The sequence below is a fragment of the Ruditapes philippinarum genome, unplaced genomic scaffold (genome assembly GCF_026571515.1).
Source record: "Ruditapes philippinarum isolate M1 unplaced genomic scaffold, ASM2657151v2 ctg309_1_1_1_1, whole genome shotgun sequence".
In the NCBI taxonomy this organism is placed as follows: Eukaryota; Metazoa; Mollusca; class Bivalvia; order Venerida; family Veneridae; genus Ruditapes; species Ruditapes philippinarum.
This window is the reverse complement of record NW_026851797.1, coordinates 400085-408340: the sequence shown is the minus strand read 5'-3', so window position 1 is coordinate 408340 and position 8256 is coordinate 400085.

The window sequence follows — 8256 nt, the reverse complement described above, 5'->3', positions numbered from 1 at the left end:
ATATGTATGCTACATGTATACAACATGTTTATAATTCACAGTTCATCTTCCGTCATGACATTAAATACATTTATTAAACACGATCATTTCATAGAGCTGAAATTGTGTTGAAAGGTTTATTAATAAAACATGTAAGGCTAAGATGCAGATACGCATGAAAAGGTTTGAAAAGCCCAGGGGTTGAATTTACATATAAAATGGCATGCATTTATCATGGAAAAAAATAAGTTAAAACACGAGTTCAGACGACTTTATTTAGAAAATATGACGCACACCAAAAACCTTGTTTTTTATCGAATGTTTGATTAATGCAATGAAAAAAAACAAACTCAATTGCTTGTTATCCATACAAATTAACAACTTTCTTTATGATCGATTTTAGTAGACAAACCGCCGCATCGTGCAATCATGAATATGGGGTATAATTGAACAAGAATTTCAATATTTAATAATTTTAATGCAGTAAGCATCATTTTTAAAACAAATTTCGGGAAAACAGACAAAAGCACTATCAAATAATAATTACAATGTTAATAAAAAATATATAATAAAATCAGACCAGAAAATCAAGTGATACAGTAATCTGTGTAGGGCTGCTTTTGACTTTGGTGAATGTTACTATATAAAAGTTCGTATAATATAAAAATGTTTCTTTTAATAAAAATCTGTAAACATTGTCGCATATGTGACAATGTGCGGCGTGATGAAAGTATAATTAAGTTAACTTTTATTGCATTTCGGTTCGTACAGAAAGTAACAGGCTTGTGCTTTTCCAAATGTCCAAAAAATATTCTAAAAACGTTACACAGCACGCATGTATAAAACAGTCAAGGAGTGGCTAATTCAACAAGTTAAAGACAAATGTGCTTCCCAGACTGTGACAACTTCATTAAAGTACATGTACAAATGTTTGGATTGAAAGGTTTCATTTTCCTGTTCCAAATATAAGCCCGCACAGTATCTTTAATATTTTTTAGAAATATTCATAACTTTAAAGATTTAATGGTTTGATTTTTAATAGAACTAAATATCTAAAAATGGCAGATTGTTTTGCAGTAAATATATTACATTTAGGAGATTTAACATAGATATTAGTATTATATATTTTATAAACAAATAAGAGTATCTGTTTCATTCATTTATTTATTCCGTCTAATGTTACATTTATATATCATGATATTAATTTATTTCGTAAAGTTCGAACCTGTATTTCGTGATATTTTATGCAATAATGAAAAATCAAATAAAGAAAAACCTACGATCATTTTGTAACCACGGCAGTAAAGGACGGTAGTGTTTATGAATTATTTCTGGAATTGTTTAGTTATAAATCCTACTTTTAAGCAAACAACCAAACTATTATATTAATATTGAAAAAGTAATTTGTTTTTGTTTCAAATTAAAAGGAGATTCAACCCTCTTGGAAATTCAACCTGCTTGGAAGAAGAAAACTTGTAAAAATTGAACGTTTAAACATGAGCGGGATTTATTTACACGCAGAAACAAATCATAACCGGTCCCTACCAGTTTGTAGAAACGTTTTGTAAAAAACAGCAGAAATAGTAGAAGTAAGAGATGATAAACACCAATTGTTTCAGGAGTTCTTAAAAATTATGACAATCTTCAATTATAAATGCCTTACAACTATCATAGAAAGACATATGGATGATTATAGAGACGATAGTAATTGATGATGAACTTCATTGCAGCTTTACGTGAGACTTATCTAGATGAAAATTAAAGATAAGAGGCCACGAAGAACGATAAATAACTTGACGTTTTTTTAAGTGTAACATTAAAAAGGTGCCATGGTTAATATGTCGACATGCATCTATTTAATCAAAATTGTTTAATATGTCAAGAACTAACGTGGTAAGATTTAGACTAAACAGCACGTTCAAATCAGTATTTTTAGCAGTGAATCTTTTAATCATGAACCCACACAACACAGGCCCACCCCATCGCATCCATCAAAATAAAATCTACATGTCAAATTTTAATTTTGATTTGGTTTGGCAACTTCATCTTTCCATTGTCACAGCAAAGCAGACTACAATGACAATTTGAAATTATCGTATTACAAAATGCTTGAAATGTCAGGAATGTCATGAATATTGTTATGTTCAAGACTTGAAGGGAGTTATAGACGTCTGATTATTTGATTTTCAAACAAATACCTTTTCTTTATTTTTTTTTAACTGAAAGATACCCAAAGGGATATGCAAAAAAAAGTGTCATTATGAATTCCATTTCATTATTTTATCCATAAAAGAAATGTTATTTAATGTTTATTGCTGACAGAGACTGTAATACAATATGTCTTAATAATCACTCAAGGACACTCCTAATTGTTTATTCGACTTGTAACATACTATCCAACTGATGGGATTTGTGTGTGTATGTGTGTGTTTTGGTGTGTTGGTGTGTGTGTTGGTGCGTGCGTGCGTGCACGCGAGCGTGTGTTTGATCACTCTAATGAACATAATTATTTACGTTATTGCATACATTCTGTTATATACCATTTCATTTTAGATTTATGAAAATTAAAAGAGATATAATTTTCGCAGGGAGTTCCTTCTCAACACAAAAAATGAAGGACTAATTGGACCGTCAAAGATATAAACCCTTAACTCGGCATGACTGCTGCTCGTTTGAATGTTAATAGTGATTTTTTGTTGTACAAGTTGCATGCGAAGGAACCTTTTTGTACATAAAATAAACTCAAAATATGGATATTGAAAATGATAAAAAAACCCGTTAAACATGTTTTTTTTCTCTTAAATTGTTGGAGATAATTTTAAATTGAGATGTAGTGTGATAAGGAAATGAACAAATTCTTCAACCAGTTAATCATGACCAAAGCAACTGCACAAACAACATTTTATTTATCTTAATCATTTGATTAACATAGCCAAGATATGAGAAATGTTTACACAATGTTCTATGACAAGTATTTTTTGACTTGTCAACATATTTTCTAATTAACTTCATTTGATTAAGCAAAGATTCCTTTTAACAGTTAAAGATGGATACAATGTTTCTTCAGCAACGTTTTAACAATAATTCCCATTCCATACAGTCTTAGAAAAGAAATATATATATTTTTGTCAATGTACATACAATTTGAAATATGCTTCATAAGTCATTCCTGTTTTATTTTAAAACTTTTCTGTGAAACATGTCACGTATTTCTTATTCAGCATGATCATTGATAAATATATAATTGTTTATCTCATTTGTTATCTAATACTAAAATTAACGATGTCTTTATTTTATAAACGTGTTGTATAGAATTAACGATCCCAGTAATACAACATTGAGATTGAATAGGGAAAGGATAAGATGAAATTGAAAAAAAAACCAACAATACTTAGAGGAACGTAATACATATATTTCGATCAGAGGAAAAAAGGTTTTGTTGATGATTTTGTTTATCAAATCTAAAGAAGATTATTACTTTAGAAATAAAGTGCAAGTATTATATTGCCAAAAACAACACCAATAATTGATCGCGCTATTGGCCAAATGTGTATCGAATGAGGCAAAATAACAACAATACCAAAAAAAAGGAACAAACTGTAAATGAAATTAAACTGAAATATCATCTTGATCATAATTGTAATACTAGGAATAAGAACCAATAATTCATAAACAATTTCGAAGAAATCTGACACAGATAATTTTATTGAAAGTAGTTCTTATATTCAAACATTTCATGTTACACGAATATATTTGATCAGTAAAATATGTTTCAGAGAATACACTATTCACGATATATTTTCTTTCGCCTTGTCTCTTTTTCCATCCAATTTTAATATTTCAACTTTACATTCTATAAGAATCCCAAATCTAAACTGGGGGGACGTTTATACAGTATAGGTCATTTGGCGACGTTCCAGCCTTACTGGTGGAGGAAGACCTCAGATGCCCCTCCGTGCATTTTTTCAGGCACGAACGGGCACCTGAGTAGAACCACCGATGTTCCGTAAGATAGCTGGATAGCTTCCTCACATTAAAGAATCAAAAGACCCTGTCGGGATTCGAACCCACAGCGGTGAGGGGCAAGTGGTTTGAAGTCAACGACCTTCACCACTCGGCCACGGACGCGCCGCGTTTTTTATTTATTATTGAATAATATCATTAAATTTCATATAATAATTAATTTAAAATATAAAAAGTAAATATCAAGGAAATGAAATTGCAACCTGAACTAAAACTTTGAATGGTACATATCCCTTGAGTGCAATGGAAACTAAATTAAATAGGAAATATTGCAGACTTGCTTTATTGAGTTTCAAACAGTTATAAATCACAAACACCGACTGAATATTCAAAATAAGAAATCAGTGGGTACCTAAATAATTAGTGCGATGGTATATCTTAAGAATCTTAAAGACCTTTTGTCACTACAATTGTTATCTTAATATGTAAATTAACAAGCACCGCCGTGCACTTTTAAATATCAACGAAAAGTGAGTCCTTTTGGGTATGAAATAAAATAAGTAAATGTAAATTTTAACTAATTATAAACACTGTTAGAAAATTTTCTTTATTGACATATGACTTTTGAAGTAGAAAATTAAATGAAAAAAGCCGTCCAACATACAATTATTACCTCTGCGGTAAAAGTGCTCATTAATCTAGATTAAGCAATGCCCCATTTTCCTTAAAATGTCTCTTCCGTATTGAACATTTCCCTAGTTTATGTAAATAATGTAAATGAGATTATATCACACAGACGGAAGCACCATGACCTGATAATGGTTTGTAAAATTAATGTAAATATTTCAAGGCTATCTATAATGTAACGTTCACTAGTTTTGTCATGAACATGTTTCCTGTGACATTAGAAATTTCTCAAGATTAATCAAGGAATGGCTTTTAATTTGATTTTGAAACATAGTCTTTTTATTTTTTTCATAGTTATTGAAAATTGGTCTGAACATATTTCAAATCTATTCAAACAATGTTCTCTACAATGAACCCTACCTCTGAAAGCAAAAACGGCACTTCCTCTAGAATCAAGAAATATGTTGTTTTACAACCTTTCCACAAGTTTCAATCTTTGAGTAAGTATTGTAAGAGACCACTTAAAAGTTATAACAGAAATAGCACGACATTTTGCAGGAGCGGACCGTGACCAATTCGGTCAAGTGATAAAAAAAAATAAGTTTGAACAAATACTTAAAACAATGCTGGTTGTCCTCATATGTTCAAAGACAAATTGACATTTGAAATAGGAATAAAGATATCTTAAATATAATCATGTTCTATTGCATTATTTTTTCTAATACTTCTATATTTCAGGTCAGGATTATTGAAATGATATTTACAATTAATGTCTTTTTGCAACGAGACGTATCAATTTTATTTACTGTCTCACCGTCGTTTTGTTATTGCCTATGCAAAAGAAGTAGACTATGACTGTGGCACATTTGAATCCTAATATTAAAACCGATGTTAAATTAAATCTGCAACATTATCAGACACATGGTGTTTCAACAGTTGGTTCTAGAAAATGGTGCTTTAAATGAAACTTTATATACAGAAAGAACAAATTGCCGGTTCAAAAAGGACCATAAAACGCGGACACTTTGCGGACATGACTCTTGGATAAGGGCTTTGGTCCTCTTATGATGAAAAGTAGACGCTACAAATTGATACAAAATCAAATCCAAAACGGAAACAGACAAATGGTGTTTGAACGGTTGGCTTACGAAACACAATACATTTTTAAATATATACAGCAAGAGCAAATCGCCGTTCAAAAAGCGACTATTTTACGCGGGCCTCTTGTTGACATTTCCCTTGCGTTAGAGGTTTAATCCTTACGTTGCTCCGTAAAAGACCCTGTAGATTGTTGAAGTTTGGAGGATCTTTTAATCAGCAATGTATATATTGAACATTTTAACATGTTCTGCATATTTATGATAGACATCGATCACTTTTCTAATGAGCTATTTTACGGCAGACAATAAAATGTAATTTATTGTTAAATCGACTCACGGTTTGCTAATTAGTTTAATGATTTATAATCTTGGAGGCAAATTAAGTTTGCTATCATTAAAGCAGCAAATTAATAGAGCTGTTTTCTTTGGGAAACTGAGAGTAATGATGGATCTGATTTTAATTTGAATCTTAAGTTGAGTTCATCTACATACCAATGAATCAAAAATAAAGTGAAAACGGTATGATTCTGCACAGTAATAATGTTTTTCCTTTGATGGTTTTGTCAACAAGAATTGAAAAATAAACAATTGCGCATGGATCAATTCTATCGCAAGTCTTTGTAAGAAACCATAAAAATAAGCATTAATAAGAAAAGTAATGTAAATTTCTAAAAACTTTAAGTTTGATCAAAGGATACTTCAATAGAGAGAAAACACAAACGTGCTCAGTGTAATAAAACTTACGACATAATGATAAATAAAAACATATAGCGAGGTTCATAATAATCTAGTAAGCTGCCTTGTAGTTAGTTTGTAGCCGCTGAGATATTGTGTACCTCTTACTAACGATTAAAATCTTTATTCTGCTATTCCTTGACAACTTAAATGATGACCTAAATTTAACAGACTGTATAATGCAGAACAAATTACAATTTGATTTTTTTATAAAGAATTATAATATTTCATTTTCAAAAATATGTTGTTTTTGTGATATGCAATAATACATTTAATACATATTCTTTGCTGCATACTCATCTAGTGTGACGGTATTATCGTATCCTTATCTGTATCTGTTATCACGTTCCTAACGAGATATTGTACTTTTGGTAATAACATGAAATTTATCTTTAAAATTGACAACAAATTTTGCTAATTAGCAAATGATTTGTAATCCCTGAGACTAACTGAATGCGTTTTGATAAAGCCACAAATGAGAAACATGCGGTTCTGGATAAAGTAAGAAAATAGACTTTCATATTGGAAATTATTTTTTATTAAAATGTTTGCTGCATTTATTCTTTATTAATCAAAAGTGTACTGAGAATGAACTGAATCATTAAAATCTGGAAACAAAGTGATCCCTCGGATGCATTAATAACAACAAAATTACAAGAGAATTGCAGACTCGGTTTGATTGAGTCTGTACATGAGGGATAATGACAATGTGCAACATCCCTCACGCCCCCTAGCACCTAACATTAAGTTAAGATAATATTCCATTTCTTATGATAGCGTTGCTGTACAGAATGATACACATGGGAATAATTGTACCATGATCTCATTCATCATAAGGCACCCATATTATTTATTTGTCCGTGATAGAAATTTTTAAAATCTTATTGTACAGTGTTCATCAAAGGACATATTTGCCTCTAAACTGTTTTTATTTTTTATTTCTTATAACTGTCTTGTTGTACTTTCATAGTATCAATATAAAACTACTTATTGGCCAATAACCTGAACCATCTTGTTTTTCTGCTGGCAATAAGTAGAGTTATATTGTATGGAAGTATTTTGTATGGAAGTCAAAATACAACTTTGTTTACATTTTGCTATTTAAATGGCAAGTTATTTCAAATTTAATGTTTTAAGGTTCCAATCATCTAACAGTTAATTTATCTTAAACCATTATCTAAGCATTATGTAATTCATGTTTGACCTATCTAGAGAAGTCAAATTTATTGGTTTCTGAGGTATAATGTGCCTTAAAAACAGTATATTGAATAATTGCCGCTTTAAATGTTGCACCATTCTCAATTTAAGATTAAACCAGGCACAAAAGAGGTCATTTAACTGAGTATGAAATATATAGGACTAAATACAACACTTGTTTCACTGTGTTTAAGTAGCATATATCGAAATTCGTGTGGTTTTAATTAAAGAACAAAAGTAATGTTTACATTGCAAACGGCACTTCAAATCCAAGTAAATTATCGAAAATATGTCAAAATATGCAAAAATATCCCCTTACTGCGTTACTCGCGCATTATAACAATGATCAGTGCAAAAGTGGTAATCAATTGCACAAAACATTTTAAATTTTACTGAAATCTCGATTTCTTTCTTTTTGATATTAAAATTTTAGAGCATTTTTTCTAAAAAAATAATTTTAGCTCACATGGAGGCTTGCAGATTCAATGTTAACAAAACCAATGCGAAACTTAGCTTGCTTCCTTTTCGAGCCTGTAACATACGTTTCTTCTTATAATTTCTTACACCAAATTACTAGCATATATTTGAAAGAGCATTGTTTTATGCATTTCACACTAGTTGATGACTTTTAAGTATATTTATTAACTATATTAGC